This window comes from Ambystoma mexicanum, chromosome 2q (assembly GCF_040938575.1).
Source record: "Ambystoma mexicanum isolate Mex_15411 chromosome 2q, UKY_AmexF1_1, whole genome shotgun sequence".
NCBI classification, from domain to species: Eukaryota; Metazoa; Chordata; class Amphibia; order Caudata; family Ambystomatidae; genus Ambystoma; species Ambystoma mexicanum.
Window position 1 is genome coordinate 1,274,632,180 of NC_090924.1, and position 27,687 is coordinate 1,274,659,866.

At 45.6% G+C, this 27,687-nt stretch overlaps 1 protein-coding gene across 2 annotated transcripts in view; it reads right to left on the reverse strand.

Annotated features, from left to right (window-relative positions):
• LOC138570089 (Krueppel-like factor 8) overlaps positions 1-27,687 on the reverse strand; it is a 1,505,457-nt gene that overhangs the window by 555,435 nt on the left and 922,335 nt on the right. For both annotated transcript variants that reach the window (XM_069648686.1, XM_069648687.1), the window contains one exon: positions 10,190-10,293. The gene's annotated coding sequence lies outside the window, so the exon portion shown is untranslated. The remainder of the gene's footprint in view (positions 1-10,189; positions 10,294-27,687) is intronic.

Here is a 27,687-nt window from a genome sequence, read left to right on the forward strand (position 1 = left end):
TGGGGGACAGCATAATTGTGATGAATCTGGACTATTCGTCCCTTCTCCCCAGAGGGAGGTGAGACAGCCTAGCAAGACCCTTCTTAGGGGTTTGAGCAAGTGGGATCTCACTGGGAGTGGCTCCCCTCTTGGGGACAAGGACTCCCATTCCGGTACAGAACTCCCAGTCCAGAGTAAGTTGCCTGCCTACACCAGAACTGGAAAGACTGTTGTTACTTCCTTTTTTGAATCCACCAAAGTGACATTTCTTCAATCTCTTTGGTTTCAGGGATTGTTGGATCTCGACTGAAGTCCACAGCTGTGGCATAACACAAAATGTGGGGGGCCCCCCTGCAAGACCTCCCAATGGGGGACCGCATAAGCTCCACCCCACAGTGGCATCGCTAGGGTTGCATCCCCTCTGAAATCCTGTGCCCCCACTTGTGCCCCCCCTAAGTGGGGTTTCAAATCGATGAAACCGGCTTCAAGCCAAGTGGTACCTAGGACTTGAAGAAGTTTAACTCAATTCAATATACAGACAGGTCATGAACATCGTGATACATATTTCTATGGACTAACTCCCTGCAGGAATATTCCTGCAACATGTGTTTTGATGACTGTTTATGTTGGGATTGAGATAGTATTATACCTGCAGTATTGTTGTTATAACATAGCAGGCGTGTTTGTAGTGGGCCTGCTCCCCATCGGGACGCAGGAGGGTTAAACTTGCAGGACAGACAGGTTTATTGTTACCCAATTCGAAAAGGACATTCCTTGTGCCAGAATTAACGAGAATGAAGGATGGACTAGTCAAATGAAATGTTATACCTAACTTTATTCCCTTTTACAGCCGGTTCTTCTGATTTTTTAGATAGTTTCTTGTTTAAGAGCCACGTCTGTAATCGTCTTGAGTAATTTAAACTCAGCCTTATGATGTTTTCTGAATACTGTAGGTGTCATTTTCCTTGGGTGCAATTTCATACGTGTGACAGTTCACTTTGCTTGTGGGGCTGACTTAAGACGTTCTTTTCACAACATACCGTGCTCTTATACACAGAACTATTCTAGGTATAAAGACTCTCTTTCCCAGCATGCAGCGTTGTTGAACAAAGGACAGCTCTAGGCTGTGAGCCATGCTTACCCAGCATGCAACGTTGTTCAACATAGATCAGTCCTGGGCTCTGCCACTCTCTTTCCCAACAGGCAACTTTCAGAGAGACTAACTCTGGTCTTAAGACTCTCTTTCCCAGTATGCAACATTCCAAAAACAGGGCAGTTCTGGGCTCTGAGACTCTTTGCAAGTGTTCAATGGAGGTAAACAAAGATGCATTCTGGGCTTGGACACTTTTTTCCTAGTATATCACGTTGGAAAACAAAACAGTTTTGGGCTTTGATAGTCATTTACCCAGGATGCAGCATTGGCAGCCTAACAAAAGCTCTGGAGTTTGAAAGTGCCGTTCCGCAGCATTGTGCCATTTGACATTTGTGTAGCACCTAACTGCCACTCTCATGGTCTCTTAAGTGATTTAGTTGTCTGGGAGTTCACCAGACCATAGTCTGAATATAAATGCTAAAAATGTGAAAATGTCCCCTGCAAAATGTCGTCAGGGTGGAGACTTTTTTTCCTGAACCCTACAACAATGTCTCCAAATATTATAGGACTGATATCATTTACTATTCTAAACTCCAGTCCTAGAATATTTGCGGATAAGTTTTTGATTTTAGTCGGTGTGCAAATATGAGTAAATGTCACCACCCTTGCAACATTTTGCCTGACAATATTTGCACTGGATACCAATAAAACAGAAACCAAAAAAGTGATGGGTGGAAGGTTTTGAATTAATCTGAACCACTGGCATTGCTCTGGGCAACCTTCCACACCACCGTTTTTTAGCCCGTCTGCGCCATTGCAAAAGGGGTCCAGCCATATGCAAATCAGTCAGGTACTGCCACCAATGGTAGCAGCCCAGCCCGAACTGCTAGGCCAGGTCCCCTCTGCACGAAAACAAAAGCAACCCAAGACATGTTGCAGCCTTTTTGGGCCTCTTCAGTGAGGGGCAGCTTTGTTTCCTATGGCACAGCAAGCAAGGGACCCATGTCTGGGCATACCCTCTCTCATATAGGGAGACAAAAAAAGTGATGGGTGGAAGGCTTTGAATCAACCTGAACCACTGGCATTGCTCTGGGCAACCTTCCACACCACCGTTTTTTTGGCCCGTCTGCACCATTGCAAAAGGGATCCAGCCATATGCAAATCAGTCAGGTACTACCAATATATCGGAACAGTGTATTGCAGGAGAATTACTCTGCATCATAAATGTGTACATTACAATTGCAGGAAAATGGCAATTTGTTTTTCAAACATGGCTACCACTATAACCGTGGGTCTCAGCAAACTAAAAAGGGGGCGCTGCAGTGTGTATAGACGCTTCTTCAATGGCGCAAACGACTACAGTTGTGGACACTGAAAATGACACGTTAAACGGGTTTTATGTGAACATGTCCACAGGAACATGTGAAAATGTAGTCAGCAAAAAGTAGTTTAATAAAATGTAGTCATTCAATACAAGCAATGCAATGTGTGAAGTTGTTTCCAGCAATAAAGTTGCCAAAAAATCTTTTTTTAAATAGACAAAAGTCCAAGGCTGTGACCCTAAATATGACCCAAACCTCTAACGAAAACTCCACAATCACCCTAGTTCAATTGCTAAACCTCTCCCTAACTCTAATTACAACCCTTTTTCTACCCTGAACTCGTACAGAACGCTAACCTTTGACGCGTGAAAGCATTTTATTTGCATATTTCTCTATGTAAAATAAATAACAGTGAACCTATTTCCAGCCCCACCACCAGCTCACGACAAAGTACATAGCCCTTGCACTAACCCAAGCCCTTGCTGTAATACTATCCTTACCCTAACCGCAACTCGAACACTTACCCTAATGCTTACCATTATACCCTAACCACTGGGTATATCCTAACCGCTATCCTGCGCCAACATCCCCAGCCCTTTGCAACCTCTGTATCCCTTTCTTCAACACTTACGTAAGCCATTACTCTATTAGTCCTATCTTTACCATAATTCATACCCTAACAATCTGACACTTAGGGCCTCATCATGAGTTGGGCGGTAGCCCCGGCGTTATTAGCGCCAGATCACGGGTTTGGCGGAACAGTTGGTTCCCATTCCCCATTAGGCCCATTCAGGGATTCCTCGTTCCCCATTGGGCCCAATGGGGAATTTTTACGCTATTACCGCCGGCGGATTTCCTGCCAGCGGTAATAGCGGTGAAAATTGGCAAATGTGCGGCGCATTTGCCCCCAGCTCAGAGCTGGGGGGAAATCAGCCAAGGCCATGATCTGGCAGACCCTTAAGTGCAGCGGTAATAGCGCTACCGCCACATTTAAGGGTTACTGCCAAACTTGTGATGAGGCCCTTAATCTACCCTAACAACTAACTAAACACCAACATCTTTACTCTAACCCTAATCCCTATCCTTACCCTAAACCCTGTCCTTACCATACCACCTAGCCTAACCCTAAACCAGGCAATCACAATCCCACTAAACCCTAGCAGCATTACATTGTGACTATTTTACAGCTGCATTTATTGACTACTTTTTGCTTGCCAACTTTTTCATTGCAGAGGTATTTTCACCACAACTCTTTCCCTGACTACATTTATGTTGGCTACATTTTCACTCGATGCTGTTAAATGGTATATTGCATGCATATTCGGAAGGCATATGATGCCTGTACAGGCATGTGATGTCATGCATTTAGGCTGCATTAACATCAGAACATGTCATGCACAGCCAGGCTTTGGCAAGGCTGGCATGGCACTGTTCCAACTGGCAGGCTGGCACATTGCGCTGAACATTGCTATATGTAAGAGAACCCTGAGGAAATGTAAACATTACCTTAGGCAGGTTGGTATGTTTATGATGAACTCCCCGTAATTGAGCAACACAGGTCACTAAGTTGAAAGAACCCTGCAGTATTTGATCAACACGACGGTGTACTTTGAAGTAATGTGGCATTGGGTGCCAACACCTTTCAAACTAATTCAGTTTTTTAAATATTCTGGCACATCCAAACCAAATGCTGTGCACTGTATGTTCTCCTGGATCATTTCTACTGACCTGTGCATGGCATTCTGCTTACAGTTGATGCCCTGGCATCAGAAGTATTACAATTTTGAATGTGCTTATAACAGAATTGCTTGCTATATAAATGCACGATTTTTACCTCTGGACTACTTTGAGCACATCAATTTGGGAAAGGCATACACATTGCTCTTTTATAGACAGCCCCCCTACTTTTGTCTGTGGTCCCCTCTGTGCCCCCCTTAAATTTGATTCCTGGAGACGCCGCTGCTGCCCCAACATAGTAATGTCCCACCCACCAATTTAGACCATAGCCACCACCATATGCCCCGCACATACAAATTTGCTCCACTCGTATATCAATGCTCCACTCATAGCCATTCGTCCCACTCATACCTTGACAAGCATCTGCACTCAAGTACAACGTTCTCAATTTTATTTTTCGTAAACATTGCTACCAATTAATGTACAATGTATTGTATCTAATACATAGCACAGTCAGAATATAATGCAATACTTATGTTATCCTACGACACATACAAACTAAGCAAACATACATAATGAAGTGATACAGACAACAAGCCCCAAATCAGAGTATAGTGATCTAAGTCAAATTTCATAAAATATATGCTTCTGCTTATCAGTAACACAATATAGTTATTATCGCAAATCAGGTATTGGAAATTTGGAATTGCAGGTTTGCAAAAATAAAACAATCTTAATGACATATGTATATTCCCATAAAAATACAAAGAAACTGCCTGTGTGCATGCCAATCGACAGTGCATGAACATGAATGGTAAAAAAGGGACATTGAGCAGGGTAAAGGAAGAGCAACATGATCGCCACCAGCTGGACAGTGTGACAGCGCATCGATTTAGTGAATAAAGTCCCTTCAATTAACAGTGTCACAGTGACAGATGCTTGCATCTGGAGGCCAGAACTATAATTTAAGGAAAGAAGCAAGAATGAAATAAAGTGCCTTACCAGCAAAATAGACATCATACATTTAACCATCTCGCAAACTACCCTATAATTTGAAAGTAATCATGCATCTGTATATGAACTGAACAAGGAACATTACAAATAATGAATACCTCATATCTATGAAGCACTTGGCTGTCAGACCGGACTGGAGACTGACTTCTTGGCAGATAAACTTGACTGTCACTGATGAAAGTTTGGCTGGCACACTGAACTAGAGCCTGGTGACTGCTTGGCTAGCGAACTGTACTACAGGGTCATGACTGCTTGACTGGCAGACAAACTGGACTGCACCAATTACTGCTTTGCTGCCACACTGGACTACAGACTCATGTCTGTTGGTGACTGCTTGGCTGGCAAACTGGACTACAGACTCATGACTGCTTGACTGGCAGACAAACAGGTCTGCACCAATTACTGCTTTGCTGCCACACTGGACTACAGACTCATGGCTGCTTGGCTGCTGGCTGGTACAGTGGACTGTTGATTGCTTGGCTGGCAAACCTGACTGCTGACTGCTTGACTAGCCGACAAACTGGACTACACCAATTACTGCTTTGCTCTCACACTGGACTACAGACTTGTGGCTGCTTAGCTGGCAAACACGGACTGATGACTGGCTGGCTGGATACAATTATGACTGCTTGGCTGGCACACTATACCACAGACTAATGACTGCTTGGCTGGCACACTGGACCATAGACTATGGACTCCTTGGATGTTGGCTGGTACACGGGACTGATGACCTCTTGGCTGGCAACCTGGATTTAAGACTTATGGATGCTTGGCTGGCACATTTGACTGTTGACTGCTTGCCTGGCTGACAAACTGGACTACACCAATTACTGCTTTGCTGTCATACAAGACTACATATTGATGAATGATTTGCTGGTAAATTAAAGTTGCAGAGTATTAGGGTAAAAGATGCCTTTTGTACCGTTAGCCAAGCACTGTGACTGTCAGCATACCGTTGTTAGTTAAGCCCCTTCCATGCTGTTAGTCAAGCACATTGTAAGCTCTCCAAGCTTGAAAACTACTTTTTTGTTTTACTTTTCCACTACTTACGTTTGAGGTTTGCTTAACATTGTTTTTTTCTCTGGGTATCCCTGCATTATAGAACATGTTTTTATTACTAGATAAAAAATTCATTTTATTAGACAGTTTACCCCACTTGCAATCAAGAAAGAAAAGTTCTGTTTATCTGTGATCTTGAATAATACAAGTAGCTTATGGTAGATTACTGGATCCTCAGAGTAGAATTTGAAAGGTTGATTGCACCTTTTTTTAAATCTCCGGTACTGTGCTGGAATAAAGTTTGTCTCCTTGCCTTTCTTTGTGCAAGCTCCTCTGTTAGCTCTTTAACATCTACTTTTCTTGCCCTTTCGCACCCTATACTTAAGATGGACACTCCTATCAGTCTCTCCTGTGTCATGGAACTTCTAAGGTAATTTCTTTATTAATTTTAGCTTGGAAAAAGATTGTTCTGCAGTAGCAACAGTTACTGGAATGGTTAGGAAAAGTTATAGCTGTTGCAAAATCCAAAACGCTAGGCAGGGTTCCACTATTTTTCACAAATAAAAGATCTGCCAAATCTTTCATTGTTCCCCCTAAAATGTTTTTGATTTGACCTTTCAATGCTGTCCTGAATTTTAGAAGTTTCAATTGGAAGTTTAAGGATAAGTCATCCTTGTATTGAGCTACAAGGGAATTTGTCGATTTAAAAAACAAATCATCAGTTGCTTTTAGTATTTCCGATGGAGTCATGAAATTAAATCTTTGAACAATGAAAATCAGTTTTGTAACTGTGTAACCATAATATCAATATTGGTGTAAAATACCCTTAAATTATCTTCAGATCTGGATAATCGTTTGTCTTCCCACAATTCGTCAAAATGTTTTTTTGTGTACTGGATTCTTTTTCCAGTAAATTCTGGTGAAATTCCCCAAGCAGCTGCAAGAGAACAGGCAGTGTTTTTAATATCATCAAACTGTCCTCTGAGACGTACAAAAGTTGTAGTTGTGCTCTTCAACATACCAGCTGCTTGCAAAAGGTCCACATCCTTAGATTATAGCAGTTTTGAAACTATATTCACATTTTCTAAAACTTTGCTTTGTACTGCAACCATAACATAACATAGCTTCTGTACGTTCATCTATCTTTTTAGACAGTAGAATTATTTTAGCCAGTGCTTTCATGACATCCAGAAAGAGAAAACGAGGTGCATGAAGAGCATCATGTCTTGATGCCCATCCAGCATGTTGGATACCGTTTTTTCAACGTGAGATTTGAAGATGAAGCTACTTCCCTTTCATTGGGCAGAAGTTCCCACCATTTGATGCTGTCACTGAAGAACATATAAATTTGCTGCGGACATCATAAAATGTTCTAATTTCCGAAATATTCATGCAGGCATCATTTAATACTAAATTTAAATGATAAGCAGCGCAGTATACATAGACGGCATTCGGCTCTCTAGAGCATAACCTAGTTCAGACACCTGACCAAATCGCACACGTAGTGCTATCCCCTTCGTATCCTTGGCCTCTACATTTTTTCCAATTGACAATCCTTTATTTTCAATAATTTTTAGAATTTCTACTGTAAGGCCTTCTGCACTTTGGTCTTTTATAATGTGAAAACCTAAAACACATGAATTAATTTTCACCTCAATTGGTTTTTGCCTTCTCATCATGGAGGACTGTAATGTACCTGAAAACCTGACTTAGCTGGTCTTGTTTTTTAATGTCGTATCCATGATAATGTAGTACGACTATTTCATTATGTATTTTATGCGAAAGCAATTCAATTAGTTCATGTTTTATTTTTGGGCTTAAGATATTTTATTCTTGTCTTTTTCAATTAGTTGATTAAGAACTGGGTCATACCTGCGTAACAGCTGAATGATTGACAAAATGTTGCCACTATCTGTCTCTCCTATTTTTTCCCCTGTGTCTTTGAAAGCTAGATAACATGTAGCCAATGTGAAGGTGACTTCAATAATTCTTCTCAGAATTTTAGTCCAAAAGCGAACCTGTTCTCGGTATTCAGATTGCAATTTTGTGTCAACTGTGTTATCCTTTTTCCACATGTCATAAACAACACAAGCCCCTAAATGGGATTGTGTCCTTTCATGCTCTTTAATTCTCCTACAAATACGTTAACAGTCTTTTATTCCAACAGCCCATCATTGTTGTTGGGAAGAAAGTCTTCTGTCACCAAACATCCAACAAGGTTCACAATATGCACAATCCAATATAACTGAGTAGCAATTTCAGGGTACCTTTTCCCTGCCTTTGTTAATGTGTAATAGTATTAATTTGAAAAACACCTCATCTTTAAATCTCTTGGGAAGTATCCTGTTGGTTTGAATGTATTTCTTTAAAGCAATACTATGGTCAAAGCTGTCGGGAAAGTTTGCTCTATTTGTAGGGAATACATCTGAGAGAGTCAATGACATTATTTCAAAGTCACTGTCAGATTCCATTTCAGTCACTGTCTCAGTCCCTCCCTATTTATCAACAGTTAATGGATCTATGAACATCACTGACGTAGCTGTGTTTACAGAAGGCAAAGCAGGCTAATCTTGGCCTGAGCAAGATGGTCACTCTGTTGACACTTCACCTGTAGGCAATACAGCAGTATTAACTAGAAGCAAAGCAGCTATGTTTAGGCCAGAGCGGGTTGTTCTACTGACACTTCAACTGTAGGCAAATTAGCAGTAGTTACTGGAGGTAAAGCAGCTAACATTTGCCAGAGCAGGATGTTGGCACTTCAACAGCATTCAATATAGCATTATCCGCTGGTGGCAAAGCAGCTATGTTTTGACCAGAGCAGATTGGTTGCTCTGCTGGCAGTAGCATATGTGTTTTTTTCTCTACACGAGGCAATACATGAACACCGCTACTAGGCTTAAATATAGATTACATGTTTGCCTGTTTGCTCTTACGAGTTTCGTCACAATCTTTACGTTGCTTCTGAGCACCACTTAAATACCGCCTTGGTTTACTAATTTTCTTACTTTATGAATTTGTATATGGTTTTAGTTCATTTAAATAGTGCTCGGGGTGTCCTTTGTAAGCTATCTCATCTATTCTTTATCTTTGTTGGCCTAGATAAGGAGAGATATGTGAAATTATTCATGCAAATAATACATGCCAAGTTGCCAACAAACAACATAAATATTGTGTTATTAATCAGAAGCAATATTAAAGCAATATTAAACGTGCAATACAAAAATAAACATGAAACAGTTGTTTTACCCATGTCAAAGTATGAATGGAAAAAATGTGGCTCTTTAATTCCTGGTGTTTCATTTTACTGTCACAGACATATATAGTGACCACTGCATTCCAGCTGCAAAAGGCATTGCACTGGTAGTGTCTGCGGGGACCTCGCTAAGTCTGTGCATGAGCAAAATGTATTCCACGTTCTGGATTGACATGTTAACAAATCCAGTGATGTTAAGGTGTGCGCTGGAGGTAAGGACATAACTGCAATACCTCTGGAAACATGGCACAGAACTGAAAGAGTGGAAAGTGAGGACTGACATATTTTGCTTCACTTCGCAGAAACAATAGGGGGTTTACTACCACTTAAATGATACCACCTCATATTTGTGTAGATATAATGTCAGATATCACTATTTCATTTAGAGATATTATTCACAAAGACATTGGCCATGTACAAAATATGAATAATAAAACATACCTTGGCTTTTATTCCTTTAAAATATGCTCAGCTATACTAATGAAATGGGCAAACGTTTCAGTATTAAAACATTGAAAAGAGAATAAAGTGGAAAGGGAGGACATTGGACACGACAAAACCACAATGAAAAAAACATAGCTTAAACTATAAATTCTGCAATATTTTGGTCACAATTCTCATATACAGTGTGCTTTAAAACTACCAGAGTAGGGACAAAGATGAATACACAGAGAGAAAGTGAATAAAGACTGAGATAGAAGGAGACAGGGTAAATGAGAAGAGTAGTGCAAAAGAGTAGTGCAAGAGAAGTGACAGGGAGTAGTGAAAGGAGGAGTGTAAGGAGAGGGAAATAAGTCCCACATCCGACAATGTGAACCACCTTCCTTTTACATTCGTGACAATTAGACTTGCCTTGAAATATACTTTCTGCAAGGTGTTGGTCACAGACTCAGTCACAATTCTCCAGTTCAACACAGTAAGTGTCCTCGCTGCCCGGCTCTGTACCTTGAAGGATGCTGAGAGACATAGATAATAAACTACTGGAAATAGACTGCTGTACACACCATTGTTAAGTTATTGTTTCACACACGCATTTTGTGAAAAAAATGTGCAAGCAGCGCAATGCATTAATAACACTGCTTCCATACCAGCAAATTAGACACATCAGAGACTAGCATTGGTAAGCTAAAAGAAATTCTTGGAGATATTTACTGTTGACTTAGTATACACAGGATGAGGGACTGCTGGGGGTGAAATGGCTGTCAGCTAATCACACCTATTGAAGCAACTTTTGAAGATTATTGTCAGAATGAAAGTGTTTAATCCAAGCAGGTCTTCATGGGCATGCAGATGTGATCTGACTGATTTATGGAGCTTGTAGGATTGGTGTTGGTAAATAAAGATGATTACATCCAGAATAAGACTTCAGGGCAAATGCAGGGCTTGGCAACTGGCCCGCATGGAAGCATTGGGAATTCACTCCGGTACCCCATATATATAGCAAGCATTGGTAAAGCCAATAAACCTTGCTTTGGAAATGTAAAGGATAATGGGCCTCATTCCGAGTACGGCGCTAACCAATGGCGCTATTAACGCCTTGGTTGACGCCGTACCCGGACCGGCAGCGCCTTGGTGGTTGGCGGAATTACCGCCCCATTCCAAGGTTGGCGGGGCGGTAATTCCCCAATCCCCATTTACCCTTCCCCATTCCCATTCTTGCCCCATAGGGCATAATGGGAGTGGGGAAGGCGTCAATTACGCCACCGTAAATTACGGTGGCGTAATTAACATCAAGGTCCCTTAGCGCCATGGTATTTAACGCCTGCTAAAAGCAGGTGTTAAAAGCACCATGGCGCTAAGGGAACTCGGAGTATGGCGGTAAGGGATTACCGCCACCGCTCTCGTTAGCGGTGGCCGCTATCCCTTACCGCCATACTCGGAATGAGGCCCAATCTTTTCTTGTTCTGTTGGACTTCATAAAAAAAAGGCCTTATACATTTACACAACCTGGCCAATTCGTTTTCCAAAGATCCAATGTATATGGCAGCATAATCAATGTAAATGTGAGCCTCCATTCATATTTTTCACTTTTAGATGGTGCTAAATGAACATATACAATCCAAAACGATTGCATTTTTAATAGAGCTAGGTGGGTGTGGGATAAGGGGAGGGACACAACGCTGGTAGTTGTTCATTTACCCACCCATTCACTACACTTGGCCAGGCTAATGCTGATAGCTATTCCCACCCACTTCCTGCCACCTTCCCCCCTCCAACCACATCACCCTAGTGTCTCTGTTAGCTAGCTTTATCAAGCAGCAGCTCAAAGTGCCTGACAAAATTGGGTACTATTTCATGCCTACCCAAAATCCAAAACTCCAAAACCTAGCAGACTACAACTTTATTTCTCATATATCCATTGGGCCAGTCATTCATCTGCCCTGTGTGCCACAGTTCATGCCCAGGCTATGCCCTGGGCAGTATTTCTCTCTTTCCCTCAGATGACTCTCCAGAACGGTACCCAGCCACCTCATCATGGCAGCTTCACTGTATTTGGTGAAACAGTCATTTTGCCGCATTTTTCACGCCACTCTTTTAGGGGTGGGTGGGTTAGGGATTAAAGAGTGATTTTTAAAGGTGTGGGATATGGGGGAGAGGCGGGGGTGGAAGTGGAAGATGGGGTGCTTGCCACCTCTAAAATAAATGCAGTGAAAAATGTGGCAAAAACACCCCACGATGAGATGGTCTAGATCCCACCAGAACAGGGAGAACTATGCAGTTTATCAGCAGATCAGAAAAATACTGTGGGGCCCTCTCTTAGCCTGGAAGAGGGTATACAGTGTTTATAACGAAATAAAAATAACGACAAGCTCTTTCAGTGAAACAAAAATAAAGGGGAAAACCAAACTTATTTTGTAAAAGTATACATGGGGTGGGGTAAGGGATTACAAGTGGTGGGGAGATCTTGGGAGGGGGGAAGCTGTGGAAACAGGGGGCTGTGAGGGATCCCCAAATAAAAAAAAGGAGTAAAAGAAATTGACACTTTCGTTATTTTAATTTCACTGAAAAGGCTTTTGTTATTTGTTTTGTCGTTATAAAGACGTGGAACTGTCCTGGTGTACCTCGAAATTTCAGTCTTACCTGGGCAACCTCAAGAACAGCAAAGTGCCTCTTGCCCTCCTCCCCATGTCTATTTCCCTGCCTCTGTCTCTAACTTACCTTAAGCAATCACCGTGTTTAATAAGGCTCTCCCATGGGTTGGGCCACCACAGACAGCTTCTGGAACAGTGGAACCCTCCAGTGCACACTGCCACCTTCCTACCAACAAAGGGCATCCACACAGCCCATGCCCATCCTGTCGCCAGGGGAATGAAGTCACACACCCAGAATGCAAGATAATGCAAACCTAAAAAATCTCTTTAACCCCACTGTACTTTCAGTGATATAAGACATGCAATAAAATAAATGAGAAAGATGGAGATTCTTTGTCACAGATCCCCAACTCTGATGATGTTGAGAACATTTGATTAGCAACTTTATTTCTTTGCATTCACACATACGCATCTTTAAAAGCGTGCTTTATGTTGCTCACTTTAACTATCACAGATTTGCAAGGTAACTGGTGCTTTGCAAGGTCTTTTAGTTGGAAATGTGCCATCATGCATATGAAAGGCTCTACTGTTGATAAAACAAATGTGTTTGGGAGGTCAATAAGGTACTCAGGCTGCACGGACGCTCTGTGTCCCCAAGCCTCCGCTCCCCCAAAAATCCTTCTAAGCTATAGTGGGCCTCTCAACCTTTTTACTGGCTTAAGTGTTTAACATCTACCACTTTGTCTCTGCAGCTGTGATTTGGCCCTTAAGTGCATGACCCGGGTGTATGTAGATTCTTTTTCTCCTAAAACGGAGTCACTTTTACACTTTTCAGTGCTCCATGGCAAAACGTCTTCCTAGTGTAATCCTCTGCAATTATATTTACTCATTGGAAGACACTTCTCCATACTACGCGACCACTGTGTTGGCGCTGCATCACCCAAAGACGCTTTTCTTTAGCGAGGATCGGAGGGGTGGTTTGATTCCAAGCCAATTCCGGCCATTGGCGGTTGTTCGAGGGGCCAAAATGGTTCCTTGCATGATTTTGGGGAAAGAGACAGCTTTTGAGTCCTTTTCGGAAAGTCATGTAGTCTTGGCTGTGTCGATTGTGGGGAGGCACTGAGTTCCACAATGTTGGCGCCAGGGTTGAGTAGGCGGAACCTCCAATCCTGGCTGAATTGGATGCGGAAAGCACTAGGAGGAGGGCCGTGACTGACCTGAGGGTGCGGGTTGGGAGGTAAGGCATATTTTCTTGCAGGTATTTGGGGACGGCTTTGTGCACCGCTCGATGAGTAACGCACAGAATTCTGACGATGACACTTCTTCCAATTGGGAGCCAGCGTAGGGTAGGGCGAGCAGGTGAGATGTGATCCCTTTGTTCTAGTGCAAGAAGCAGTCTGGCAGGTGAGTTTTTGACTCTTTGGAGTTTGTTTAGTTGGTAGGCCGGTACACCCAGCTAGAGGGAGTTTGCATAGTCAAGTCTGGACATGACAATATACATAATTTCCGCCAGTCTATTGGGGTTGGTGAGGTAAAGGAAGATGCGCTTCAGAAGCCTATGGTAGAAGTGACAGGATTTGGATACATTATTGATGTGGTGAGACAGGGTTAGGTTAGAGTCTGTTGTGCAGCCCAGTATTTTGACGGTGGTGGAGGGAGAGGGGTGATTGCTGTGGGAGGGTGGCCAGGGAGACGGTTGCGGCAATAGAGCTTTAATGCCGCACACCATGATGTCTGTTTTCCCTGGGTTCAGAACGAGATGGTTATTCGTCATCCCCAGGTCAATGTCTGAGACATGCTGCTAGGTGAGGACGGGGATCGGAGGTCAATTTGGAAATTGTCAGAAATTTGAAAATTATCAGAATTTGTCCCTATATCTATCACTCCTTTCCTTGGCAAACTCCTGGAGAAGTTGGCTATCTCCCAGCTTTCCCTCCACACTGAATCTGTTGGCTGCTTCCATGGCCACCAGACTGGCTTTAAAGCATCCAGAGGCATAGAAACTGCTCTTCTGAACACCTGTGAAGATGTGCTCTCAAATTTTGATTCTAATTCTCCCTTTTACCTCATCCTACTCGACCTCTCCTCTGCCTTCGACACAGTGAACCACAGCACCCTGATCGCACTTCTCTGTGATACCCTGGGCATCACTTATCAGGCCCCCGCGTGGCTAACCTTTCTCTCCGACCGCCCATCCAAGGTGGAACTTGGGTCTTTCCTCCCCCCTATCAATGCTCTCTACTTGCGATGTCCCCCAGAGATCTAACCTATCCCCCTGGTTTTTCAATGGCTACATGGACCCCCTGGCACGCATGATAGCCACCTTCACCTTCAACTTTCAGTGTTACGCAGACGAAATGGCTCCTTCAGGCTACCCTCGGCCGCTTCCTCTTCCTCACTCATACCTGACTGTCTGTCTGCAATTCAGTCATGCTGCAAACGAACTCTGCCTCAATGCCATTAAGACAGAGATGGTCCTCATTGGGACCCCTGCTCCCGCCTTCCCTCTTTCTCTCTGGCAGGCTGCCTTGGCCCTCCGCCTCCACCTACCAACAAGGCAAAAAACATGGGGGTCATCTCTGACTCCACTCTCGCCTTCTCGTCGCACATCAGATCCCACTACCAACTGCCCCTTCTCAGAGGTATTCTACCTTTTCTCACCTTCCTCTAGAGGCTCACCGTCTCCAGAGCACTGGTCTTTGTTTGTTTGTTTGTTTTGCTTGTTTATTTTATTTAGTATAGTGCTCCAGACCCAGGAGTAAATGGGCGCTTAAAGGACAAGTTACAAGGTTACAGTATACAAACAGTTAAACAATTGTGGCGGAAGTATGCCATATAAGGTATGTACAGGCAGGTATCGTCGTCTCTAGACAGGAATCCTGCAAGAGCCTCTTTCTCAACCTGCCCTCTTCTACCCTCCGTCCTCTTCAACTCATCCAGAACAGAACCGCAAGAATTATCCTTGGCCTCAAGCCCAGAGACCGCATCTCTCAGGCACTGAAATCCCTTTACTGGCTCCCCGTGGCTGCAAGGATTATGTTCAAGACCCTTTGCATTGTCCACAAGGCTTTGCACTTGGTTAGAAAGAATCGTCAACGAGAGCACGCACCGGTTTACGAATCTGTACAGTAAATTTAAGACTAACACTAGATCCAGATAGGAAGATGCTAAAATAATGTGACTAGATAGTGACAGTGTTCCATGGTATTATTACTCTACATCAATCTGACCAAAGCGACTAATCCTTGACCTCTACACAAGGATTGCTACGGCCTCCAGCCAAGAGTGGAAGATGAATTAATCCACAAAAGGGACTACCAACTTAATGTAAGTGCGATCTATAACACGTTTGACCATTATGATCAGTAATATTATCCTGTAGCAGTGATTGATATGGAATCAGAAAAAGCTGGTCATGATGACTGTGGTGTTCTCATAAAAACTAATAAACTTGGTGATCAACTAAACGCCTGGTCTGTTCCTCTATGCCCCGTTAGGTCACTATTGGGACAGCGGATTAAGACCGTTAGCACTCCACCCACCAAGTCCAAACAGTAACTCGGGTAAGTGTTAGAGCTGCTCTTTTTAATATTGATTTAATAGCATAATTGGTGAATAATTATTAGTTGCCCCATCACAACAACTAAAGTGTTGTCTTTACTCTTTCCCTTCCCTTCTTTTGCAGAGTTCCACAATGGGAGAAGTGTACCGTCTCAACTCGTGTTCTATCATGAAGCAGTAACCCTTTGCGACATAGCTACCCTACTGTTCGTCCCCTGAAGAATTTCCCCAAAATAAACTATTTTTGCCATTTACGGGAAAGAAACATGTTGGGTTTGCTCAAAATATTGACACACATACATTGTTTCAACCAGTGTATCTTAATTTTATATGGCACTAGTTATGTGTTTACAGTGTGCAAATGAAGTGTTGTAATGTAATGGTTTTGTTATGCTTTGTATTTTGCACTGTGTTGGTTGTCTTGTTATAATTAGGTAACAGTCATTTGTATCATTCATTCATACAAACTGCTGTTGTGGGTGTAGCTTGAAGTACAAATCTATATGTCACAAGTGTATGAATGTGGGTGGAGAACCACATATAACTTTTTGATACAACTTCTTTTATATGTGCCTAATAATTTAAATAAATTGCAAGAAATAAGAAATATGGGTCTAGAGAGACTATTGAATTGTTAATCACTCATTTGGAAGTCTGTTCCTCCTTATGTGTGGGCTCTGGTGAAAGGAAGGACATAAGCACAACTGGTCCTATTGTTTGTATAGAAGTCCAGGGAAGACCGGTTTGCTCTCTAACCCTGGTGTTTCCCATTAGTTCACTAGTAGCCTGGGCCCACTGTACCTGCAATGCTCTCTTCCTAAATACTCGCCTTTCCGAGCCCTCCGCTTGTCTTCCTCCAATTCTCTGCAGGTGAGCCGCTTCTCCAAGCAGAGACTTGGCGGGAGATCTTTATCCTCTGCAGGTGCCTCTCTCTGGAACAGCCTCCCTGCCTCTCTGTCTTGATCTGGATTTCCTTAAATTCTGGAAACTCCTTAAGACTTTCCTCTTCACCTCCTCCTTTTCCCTCCCCTCCCCTGCTAACCACCTCCTTCTGCTCTCTCCCCTCTACTTCTGCTCAGTTTTGTGGACTGGGTGCCTGGTGTAGCCTCAGAGCTTCACAGGTCCAAGCCTTCCTCGCCAGTCTCCTGAACTTGTCCCCAGGCCTTGCACTTGCTGCAGCACTCCTACACTTCGGTTACGACCCATCAGAGTGGTATCTCTCTGCACTTAACCCATGTTCTCGTGGGACTGAGCACACTTGTCTCTATTGCTCCCACACCTCACGCACTTCCTTTCTGTTCACCTGCATAATCTGAATGTACCATGCCTAGTAACATAGTTTGTCTTGTCTTCCCTATGTCTTCCCCTCCCATGCATGATTGCGCTTTGATAAGCGCATAGTAAATAAACAATCAATCAGGATGATTCGTGTCGTGGATATAGTTATAGCAGGTAAAGTTGGGAGAGCGGATGATCCCTGATAAAGGTTGAAGAGAAGGGGTGAGAGGCAGTCACCTTGGGGTGCTCACTGGGCATGCGGTGGAGAGGAAAGGAGGGAGATAGGTGATCTGCTGTCTGTTAGTGAGGAATGATTTGATCCAGTTATTGATATTGATATTTTATTTCCATCGTGCTCGTACACAAGTGTTCAGAGCGCGACAAAGCAAGGGAGGGGAACAGCGATCTTTCTAGGCCCAGTGACATTGAGAACGCTCAAGTGCATGGGAGAGGGGGAGGGGGAAAGTGCATGGAAGGGGGGAGAAGTGGAAAGTGCTGAGCAAAGGAGAAACAGATCAATAATAATTAATAAATAAATAATAAAGGCAACAAACAGTGGTAGTTCAGCCAGCACGTGGCAAGTGCTGGGTTTAAGGCAGCAGACAGAGTAGGGCTGATAAGTGCAGGAAGACAAATGGGGGAGCTGTATGGGTACAGATACAGACCCCAATGCAAGAGGTGGCCCGGAGGCAGTGTGGAAGGGTGGCCGGGTGAGCAGGTACCTGGGCCTGGAGGACAGAGGGTGGCCAGATGCACGGTGCCAAGAGAGAACAGATCAGCTGGGCAGAAGGGAAGCGAAGGCATAAGCAAAGTGGAAGGTCTTAATGTATTTCCTGGAACCGGAGATGGTTCTCCTCAGTTGAGTGGCAAATCTCGGATTCCTAGGGAATGTAGTCTGTCAAGGAGGATTGTGTAGTTAACAGTGTCAAACACTGCCAGGAGGTCAAGAAGAACAAGTGCTGTGCATCCTTCTGAGTCTGCCGAGACTTGGAGGTCATTCCAGATAGAGATCAGTGTGGGTTCTGTTCTGTGGTGTGGACAGAAGCCTGATTGCACGGGGACTAGGAGGTTGTTGGATTAGCTTTGCCAAGAGTCATGTGTTGGAGATGGGCCTGTAGTTGATTGGTTGGTTGCTTTCTTTAAAAGGGGTTTGACATTTGCGATTTTGAAGGGTTATGGGAAGTTGCCAGAAGAAAGGGAGTCATTAAGTATGGACCTCGCCAGTTCTCCTGCGCAAGTGGAGGTAAGGATTTCTTTGAGGAGAGAGGCGGGACAAGGGCTAAGGGGGAGATGGAGGGTCGGTTGTCGGATAGTAGTTTGACTAACTCCTCGCTCAAGAAAGAGTTGAAAGAGCAGAATGAAGGGGTCACAGAGGGCAGGAAGGAAGATTCTTAAAGAGCGGATATTGGGCGGGCGGGCAGGTTGGAAGGTTTGGGGTCGAGTGTGGCCGTCCTGTCTAGGGCTGTTATGTGGAAGTGTTCAGCGAAGGAGTTGCAGTGTTTGCAAGATTTCGGTGATGGTGGGTGAACACTGATTTGCTTTGATGGGTTCTGGAGGCTCGTCATTTGCGCTTGAGGGATTTGGGTTTTGGGTTTTAAACACCTTCAGGTGGCGGGTGAACCACTCGGGGTTGGTCCTTTGCAGGAGGGAGTGGACCTGGGGGGGGGGGGGCGAGGGGAAGGAGTGAGTTGTTTAGCCAGGAGTCAAAGAGCTTGGTACGGGTCTATCTGTAGCTGGGAATAAACGGAGGGTGCGTTGCATGGCTTCAGCCAGGTCAGGTAATACCTTGATCTTGTTCCAGCAATTGAACTGAGATGGGGGACAGAGGAGGCCTTGGGAGGCAGGGTCAGTGTGTGGAGAGAATCGGGTCTGGCTGAGTGGTCTTTCCAAATTAGGGGTTTAGGGGTGGACGCAAAAACAAGGTCGGAGGAGCTGAAAATGGCATCAAGGGTGTGGCCTGCAGTGTGGGTGAGTCCCGTGACATGCCGGGTAAGGTTGAGTACCTCTAGACTGTCGACCAGGAGTTGAGTCTTGGAGTTCTTGGGCACGTCAAACCAGATATTGAAGTCCCCCAGTAGGGCGAGTGCTGGGTGGTTAACTAATGTAGTTGCTACTAAGTCACATAGGCTGTTGGCGAAATTTCTGTTGTATCCAGGAGGCCTATATATGAGTAAGAAGCTGTGCGAGAGGGTGGACAGCAGAGAGAGTTTGACTAGAAGGGATTCTCAGTAAGCTGTGCAGGGCTGTGTTTCAGTGAGGGTGATGGAAATGTGTGGTTTGTAGAGGATGGCTACTCTTTCTCCTCTAGAGGGTCTGTTGTGGGTGATGAGCGAATAGTCAGGTGGGAATGCTTTGTGTGCGATTGGTTTGAAATCGTCCGGGAATCATGTTTCAGTAATAAAAATGAGATCGAGATTGTCAGAGGCTATGAGGTCATAGATGCTGTCTCTGTTTTGGGCCACAGATCAGGCATTGAAAAGGACGGAGGTGACTTTGTGGGAAGTGTAGAGGGCGGTGCTTCCCTGGGTGTGCAGGGCTGGCAGGACCGGGTTGGTCAGAGTTTCCGGTGGCATCGTGTTGGTCACTGGGAAGGACGGTGTGACTAGAGGGATGGTGTTGGTCGGGTTGAGGGGTTCTGCAGGTGGGAGCAGTGAGTGTGAGTGGTTGATCGGAACCGGGAAGAGAGAGCGGGTGTTTGCAGGTCTTCGGGTGAGGAATGGCGTGGGATCGGAAGTTGATGGGGGTGGTAAGTGGTGTTTGGGCCATTGGTGGTGTCAAGCTTTTTGCTGTTTGATATTGGCACCTATGGGAATGGTGAGTTGTTGAAGTAATGGGTGGTTGGAGAAAAAAAGCGGAAAGGTTGTGTTCAAAGAGGGAAAGTGGGAGGCACGGGTAGCATAGTGGGTATGATGGAGGGACTAGGAAAGGTGAGGTAGGTGGACCAATGCAGGGCTGGAGAGGCATGTAGAGTTGAGAGCAAGGGGCAGTCTCTGCTTGTGAGTTTTGGGCGTTTGGGTTCTAGAGGTGTGTACAATGGGGTGGGGTGATCTGTGGCGAAAGGGATTGAGGCGATGGCTCTGGAAACGGCAAGACATGCCATACTGAGTGAGGAGAAAGGGGTGTCCGGGGGTGGTGTGGTGTTGGTGGTCTAGATGGGAGCTTAATGGTTTGGGGGGGGTTTATGATGTGGGGTGTGGACGGGGCAGGTAAAGTGGATGTTAGGCCGGTCATGTTGGTTGGGGCAGGGAGCGGTGCGAGTGAGTTTTGGCTTTCACAGCATTGCCATTTTTTTGGGGGGAAATAGGGTTGGAGAGGGTGTGGGACGGGTCAGAAGGGCATGGAAAGTATGTAGGAGGTCAGGGGGTGGAGGAGCTCAGCAGGGGGTTTTGGGATGAAGTGGAGCTCCCCTCATAAGAATGTTTCACTAAGTGTGATGTGCGGAGGTCCCTCGGGTTCCAGCAGTGGATGAGAGGGATGGGAGCGGGGGACTGAAATGTAGGGAGTGTTCCTGAAAGTTGGCGCAAGGATTGTGGTGGTTTGCGGAGTGCTCATGTTTTTTGGAACGCCACAGGGCTCCTCTGGTCTGGGAGTTGGCCGCTGGGCGGTGTGTGGCTGAGGGTGGGTTTAGTTCTTCCAGCCGCATAGGCGGGATGAGGAGAGGGTGTGGGCATAGGTAGATGGGAAAAGGGCATGGTTACAGTGATTCTGGGTGTGCCAGACAGCTTCTCTGGTCTGGGAATTGCAAACTGTGGTGTGTGTGGAATTTGGAGGGTGGGAGGGAAAGAGGGATTGTAGATGAGGGGGGGGGCGGAGGTAGTTGAGTAAAGGGCAGGGAAGGGGTGATTCTTGGTGTGCCAGACAGCTCCTCTGGTCTGACAATTGGAGGGTGTGTGGTGGGAGGAGGTGACGAGGGGTCAGTCTATGGGCAAGGTTCGACTGGAAGGGTTAGAGATTAAAAGGTTTTGCGTTGTGTATGCAGGGTTCATGAATGAGGGTGCAAGGGTAAATGAGGCAGAGCGGATGGGGTGTTTTATGGACATCCAGAGAGCTCCTCTTAATTGTGAGTTGGAGGGTGTGTGGTGAGTGGCCGTGTGTAGGAATGTGATTCTGGGCGAGTGCGATTCTGATGGACGAGAAATGTATGAGGGGGTGGTGGTCTTGGCTGTTGATGTGCCCAGCTGGAGTTGAAGTTGGCAGCCAGTTAGTGAGGAGAGTCTGTAGAAAAGGGGGGGGGGTGGCGGTGGGTGGTGGCAGTAACGAAGAGGTAGTAATATAACAGTGTTTGGAGGGAAAGAAAAAAGAAAAGAGGGGCGGTAACATCAGCAGGTGGTTGCAGGAAACGTATTTATCGTTGTAACACCATGGCGCAGCTGTAGAAAAAGAAGAGGGCGGGGAACCTCAGGAGGAGACATAGAAAGGAGGCCGGCCCTAGAGTCCTGGTAGCAAACTCGGACTGGCCTATGTGGCAATGCCCGAACTGCATGCCCAAAACGCTAGTGTGGGCAATTTTGGGGGGTGGGAGGCGTTTTTTGGCCAAAGTGGACCACTTTGATTAGTTACTTCACTATGCGACTATCCGTTTTGAACAGTGTTACTGAACACATATCCTTTACAAATGCAGAATTTGTAACACATTTGACCAAAAGACTCCCCCTTGGGTACTACTCAAAGGTTTGTCACAAAAGGAATACATTGCTATTTGCAGCTGCGGGACACTTTTTCATTGGTGCCCAAGCCAATTGTATGCCCTAATCCAACTCTGCCTACTAGTTAGACAGACCAGTAAGGCACAAGAAGACCAAATTGGCCACGGCAGGCTATGAAGGCAGGAGAAGGAATAAGCTTGGTCCAAGGAGGCTAGAAAATATACAGACAGCCCTGAGAAGTGGGTAATGTCAAGATTCGAGGAGCGCGGGGGACAAGGCCCTGACCGGAGACCTTCATGAGGAGGGCGTAGTGCAAGGGCCGCTCCAGCCATCTCCTTCAGAGAAACTACTAATATATAACTGATAGTTTTAGGAGGCATGGACAGGAGCTGCAATGCAGAAGAGGACTGCCATAAAGGGTTCGGGAACCCCTGTGAATGTGCAGTGAACAACTGAGAAGGAGAAGGGTGCAGGAACCCATCAATATGGAACTCTGAGACAAAGGGTTTGGGAATTCCTGAAAACCTGCAAGGGGGCAAGACTATCATGTTTGTTCTTTAGTTTCCTCAAGTTGTTTCTGCTGTGTGACTATAAAGCCTTCTGTAATAGAGCATCTGAATCCGGCTGGTTTTTACCTCCAAAGTGGATGTATGACAACACCCCGAAAAATGCAATCAATGTTAAATGGTTAGAAATAATTTGAACGCTTTCTTATATTTGACCGACTTCGGTCAGTACCATTAGTTTGAATCTTTTCAAACAATTTGGGTCCAAAAATACTGAACATGAGGAGTTGGGGTTGCAGGGGTGTCCCCCGTTCCCCATGTTCGGTCTCTGCGGCCTCTGGGGTTTGCGTGGGTGTCCCCCGCATCCTTAACAATGGAGGCGGGGGACAAAAATTGCTAGTGCCCCCGTTTTCAATGAACGATCAAAACGGGAGCCGAGCAGCTTTGCAAACAAATCCTTTGCAGGCAGATCACAAAGATCCATGTTAAATTAATATTCTGGGACAAAGCCACATATTTGCACCATTTCCAAGCAATTTTTAACTGGCTTTCCCATAGTCATTTTTGATGATAAGGTCACTTTTCAACTGCTTGTTAAGTGCAAACATTGCTGTCCAGCCAAGGGCGGGCTGGGAGCCGAAAGAGGCCCTGGAAGTAATTCTCAAAGTGGCCCCATATCACACCATTTCAACAAGGCCAACCCTTTTCCTATGAGAACATGTGAAAATACCACACAAAAGAGGCCCAGGGTGCAGAGGCCTACCTGGAAAATGTCCAGAGTTCGCTATGGGCCAGTCCACCCTTTGTGCCAGCAGCCATACACTTTAGGAGATAAGGCTCAGGATGTCAAAATAATATTTCATATCTGGAGGGGACATGTGTGGCCTCTATTAATAAAGAGGGTGGAATTGAGAAAATCTATAGTGACAGACTTGAGACCATCACATAGATCCACACTAAAACATTGGTAGGGAACTGGCTGCACGTTCTTCTCCTATCCCTGCCTAAAGCCAGACCCTTATGGCCATGTTTAAGCTACATGCCCCGTATGTAACCCAGCGGGCTCCCAATCCGCTCCAGCAGCCTCTCCCCACTGCCCTCCACGAGCTGAGTTGAGATGGTCACGTGGCCCTGGCTGGCCCCAACCTACCACCCGCATCCCAAATCCTTATTGCAAGAAAAAGGAAGATTGGGATCATGCTACATCTTTTGGTTGCTGCATTTTCCCCCAGAGCCAGACTATCGTTGTGGTTTTGGGGCCCCATCCCAGCCTTTCCTCCTCCCTTGGCCCTAGATGCACAACACTCATCAACCAGGTAAGGGACATCACCCTAAAATTATCCAACACTTATCGCTGCTTCACAAATATTCATAATCGTGATTTTTGCTCTTCTCTTAGGTGCCCATGACTTATTTTCTGCACTGTGATTTTGCTCCTTGGTGTCCCCTCTGTGATTTGGCTCCTGGGTTTCCTGCCCTGTGATTTACAGTCGAGTGTCTCTACCTGTGATTTGCTGCACTGTGTCATTCTGCTCTCAGGTGGTGTAATGTTCTATGGGAATGTGTCCCACATCAACTTTGCTCGTAGCCAGTGGATGCCAGGATAGGCTACTCAAAATGCCCACAAGGGCCCACAAGGCATGTTCTTCTCACCACCATATTATGCTGTGAGGAATTTCCAGCATCCGCATGGTGGGCGTGCGCTCGCTTGGGCTTTTTGACATTTTTAATTAAATGGAATTATGGTATGCCGACCTCAGGAAAATGTGTTGGGCTAATCTACACACATTTTCCTATACTAACACCACGGCAAACGCATAGACCTGTGTACTCTGGGTGGACACAGTCTGCCCTGGCATATTTAGTTAGAATATGTCAGCCAGGAGTACACTATGTCATGTCAAGGAAGGGGGGAGGACCAAGCTTTCCACTGTTATGGCCAGCCTGATTAACTAACCAAGGCTCCATGGATCCACCCTGTTCTTTTGTTAGGCCCTGCAGCTGGTGGCAGCAATCAACATACCCATTAGATGGTACTTCAAACAGGCCCATATGAGGCCTGGCTGCAGTGGTTAGCAAAAGAGACAGGAACCCCGACTAACGTTCATATATAACTGTGTCAACCTGAAGCCAGCTCCCGCCCTCAGTATCAGTGACAGTGAACTGTCATGTCTGGGACTGTGTGTTTACAGTAGGCCACCCCGGTAGGGGGGACACAATTCATAAGGTACAAGAATGTGGTATGCAGGAGCCAGAGAGTCTGGTCTGGCCGCAGTTTCAAGGGAGAACTGCCACTTTAATAAGGAACCACAGAGAGGTAGATTAACCAGAGAGACTCTTTGATCAAAGACAGGAAGATGAACGGGACTTAGTATCACAGGTTTTCACGCCTTTACCTTTCCTGTTGCAAAGCACTCTTGTTATGACCTCATGCACACAGGATATTGTTGGTATGGACCCCAGCAATGGTTCATTAAGATAGGCTTAGCCTTCACCAATCACTGTGGCCTACTTGGCTTTAACAGAAGGATGAGCCCCTCTTTTGGCAGATCATCTGACGACTACACCAGAAGTAACAAAAACAAACTCAATCTTGGGACCCTGGCTGAAGGTACAGTCTGCCTTATATCTTCCGCCAGTGAAGGAAGGCCAGGATTTCCAAAGAGGGAAGCAAGATACCTCCCCTAAACATCTCCCAGGGAATAGAGGGAGATCCAGAACTCAAAGGACCCTCCAGAACTGGTACCCAGCCAGCAAACAGCGTGCCCTGCTAAGCTCTGCAGAAAGCTTCCTGGGTAGAAAGTGCCAGAATGTCTCTGAACCTACAACCAAGGACAAAGCAGCTGCCTGCAACACACTCCACAGCTGTGGGCTGATCGCCTTAAAGGACGAAACAAGCCCATTGAAGAAGCTGGGAGAAGTGCCTTGACAAGCATCTACCAACGTCCGCCTTAAAGGAAATGTCCGAGCCAGTCGAGTTCGTCAAGCTACAACCATCTGCAATGCTGACAGACAGTTGTCAAGCCACCGTCGCTTATAGACATCTGAGACATCTCCACCAGTGCTTCAGAACCCCCAATCAGCACTGAGATGATTCCTGACACAGAGCCCCCATGTAGCCCTGCCTGCAGCCGTTCATCCAGCTTTGCTCGCCAAACCGTCTTGCCGCCTGATACCTGCAGCTGTCTCCCATCTTGAACTCTGTCACAGAAGCCTGCAAAGTGCCCTGAAGCCGACTCCACCCTGTCAAGCACCAAGAACACCTACAGCTCAAGGTACATTGTGGTTCTTTCCCCCTGGTCCTTCGTGGAAGGCTCCTCGAGACATATTAAGACCTATTGCTCCCTTTGTGCTGAAGCCAAGTAACCTTAAACTGTTGATATTAATAACCATAGTGACTACCCTCCTGTCAGTATCCAGAGTGCATCCCCTTCCCTTCTTTGAAAGGGTCTGTCCTCTGCATTCCTTTACAGGGTGGGTTGTATTTTATAGTGTTGCTAGAACTGTCTTTTGAGGTATAAATAAAGCAGATATTTTTATACAACCTTGACTGGACAGTCCTTTTCATCATTGGGTAATAATGGTATTTTCGCTGTGTTGCAAATAATCAACGATCCACGACCTTTCGGAGATAAGCCTGCCGTTTCGTCCACGTTAACAAAATTGGACAAGCAGATCTTATAATTCAATTGCATTCCAATCTGTTCGGATCACTTCTGGTTAGTAAAGGTGTGGGGCTGATTGATGGTTTAGAAACCGATATTCATCCCTGGACCACTGGTGCCCTGGAAGTTGCATATCCACTAAGAAACCAACACACAGCAACAGAACACCCACTCCAAATGCAAACAAACACAGACACACACACTAAAGTCAACACATCTCTACGTCTTTTCCACCAACATGAAACAACACACTTCCAATAAACACACCCTTAAGATTTGGGCACACGAGGCTCCCTTTTGGGTGGAGATACCACAAGTGCTCTCTGCATAAATTACCTAAAAACGCAGCTAAACGTGGAACCTGGGTATTTCCAACCTGCACGCACGAACAGAACAGCAAAGATACATTAAATCCGTCTGGTTGTACTAACCAGAGCTTCTCTTGCAGGCGCAATAGCACTAAGAGACCATGCAAACCTATGAGAAAAGCTAAAAATAATAATATGACATAACTGGAAAACGACCAGTTCACACCTGGCACGGGACAACTTGCGGCCTCTATGTGCACAGACGGCTTTTTCCTGTTTACAGCGGGGCCTCTGGCTCTCCGGAGTTCACAGGAATCGTGCGTGTGTGTCTGTGCTCACCCCGCCCTGTCAGGCCATACGGGTAAGAAGAAACCACTCCTCTCTGCGCACACACCCAGCACTCCACCCTCTCTCCTCTCAACCGTCCAGCCTTTTATTCCCTGTCTGAAGCCGCCCAGCCCCCTCTGAGCTCATTCCACAGTCACTGAGCGGGGCCGCATTGGCGAGGCCACCTGTTTTGTATTTCCAAATTCCAGTAGGCTTTTATTCACCCTCTCCCCCTACCACCCCCCTTCCTCTGGCTTCTGTTCCACTGACTCACTATAAACTTACAAAATGTATGTTTCCTACCTATGTACCCCTCCCCGTTCATCTCCAGGCACATGCAAGGCAATCAGCATTTCCTGCGATGAATCGGCCCAGGGCAACCTTTTAAAAAACACTTCTGTTGCCACTGAAATCCTTATGGCCTCTGGCAGTCAGTCACGTGGCAGGCGTACCAAAAGGCGGGTGTTTCTGATTGGTCTGTATGTGTGGGGTGGTCCATCAGGTGCTGGGGAAGAGGGGGGGAGTGCCACAGAGATGTCAACCAGGTGGGGGCTCGCCACTATGAGCGGGGTCCGCCTCACTCGCCTGAATAGCTGGTATCACAGACCACCTATGTGTGTGATTTATTTGCATAAGGACTGTACTGCTTGACTCAAGCAGGGTCGGCTCCCCCACTATGCATTTTGTGTTTGTTTTTAAGTGCTATGCATCGAACGTAGTGCATAATATTGAAGGCGGTGAGCATGGGCGTAATTTTAGGGGGGTACAAGGCTGTTTGTCCCCCCCCAACTTTCATGGCACACCATTTTGATCCCATTCATTTGGCTGGGACACCTTTTCTTCAACTGTCATGTCCCCCCAACATTTTCAGAAAAGTTACTCCACTGGTGGTGAGGCGGCAGAAGTATTTTCCCACCACCCCTCATTATTGCGTTAATAGCGTAGACATCCTATCTGACAGGAGATTGGCCCTCTTGTCAGACAGTGTGCCAACGTAACAGAGAGGAGGTCCATCCGGTCCCCCCTG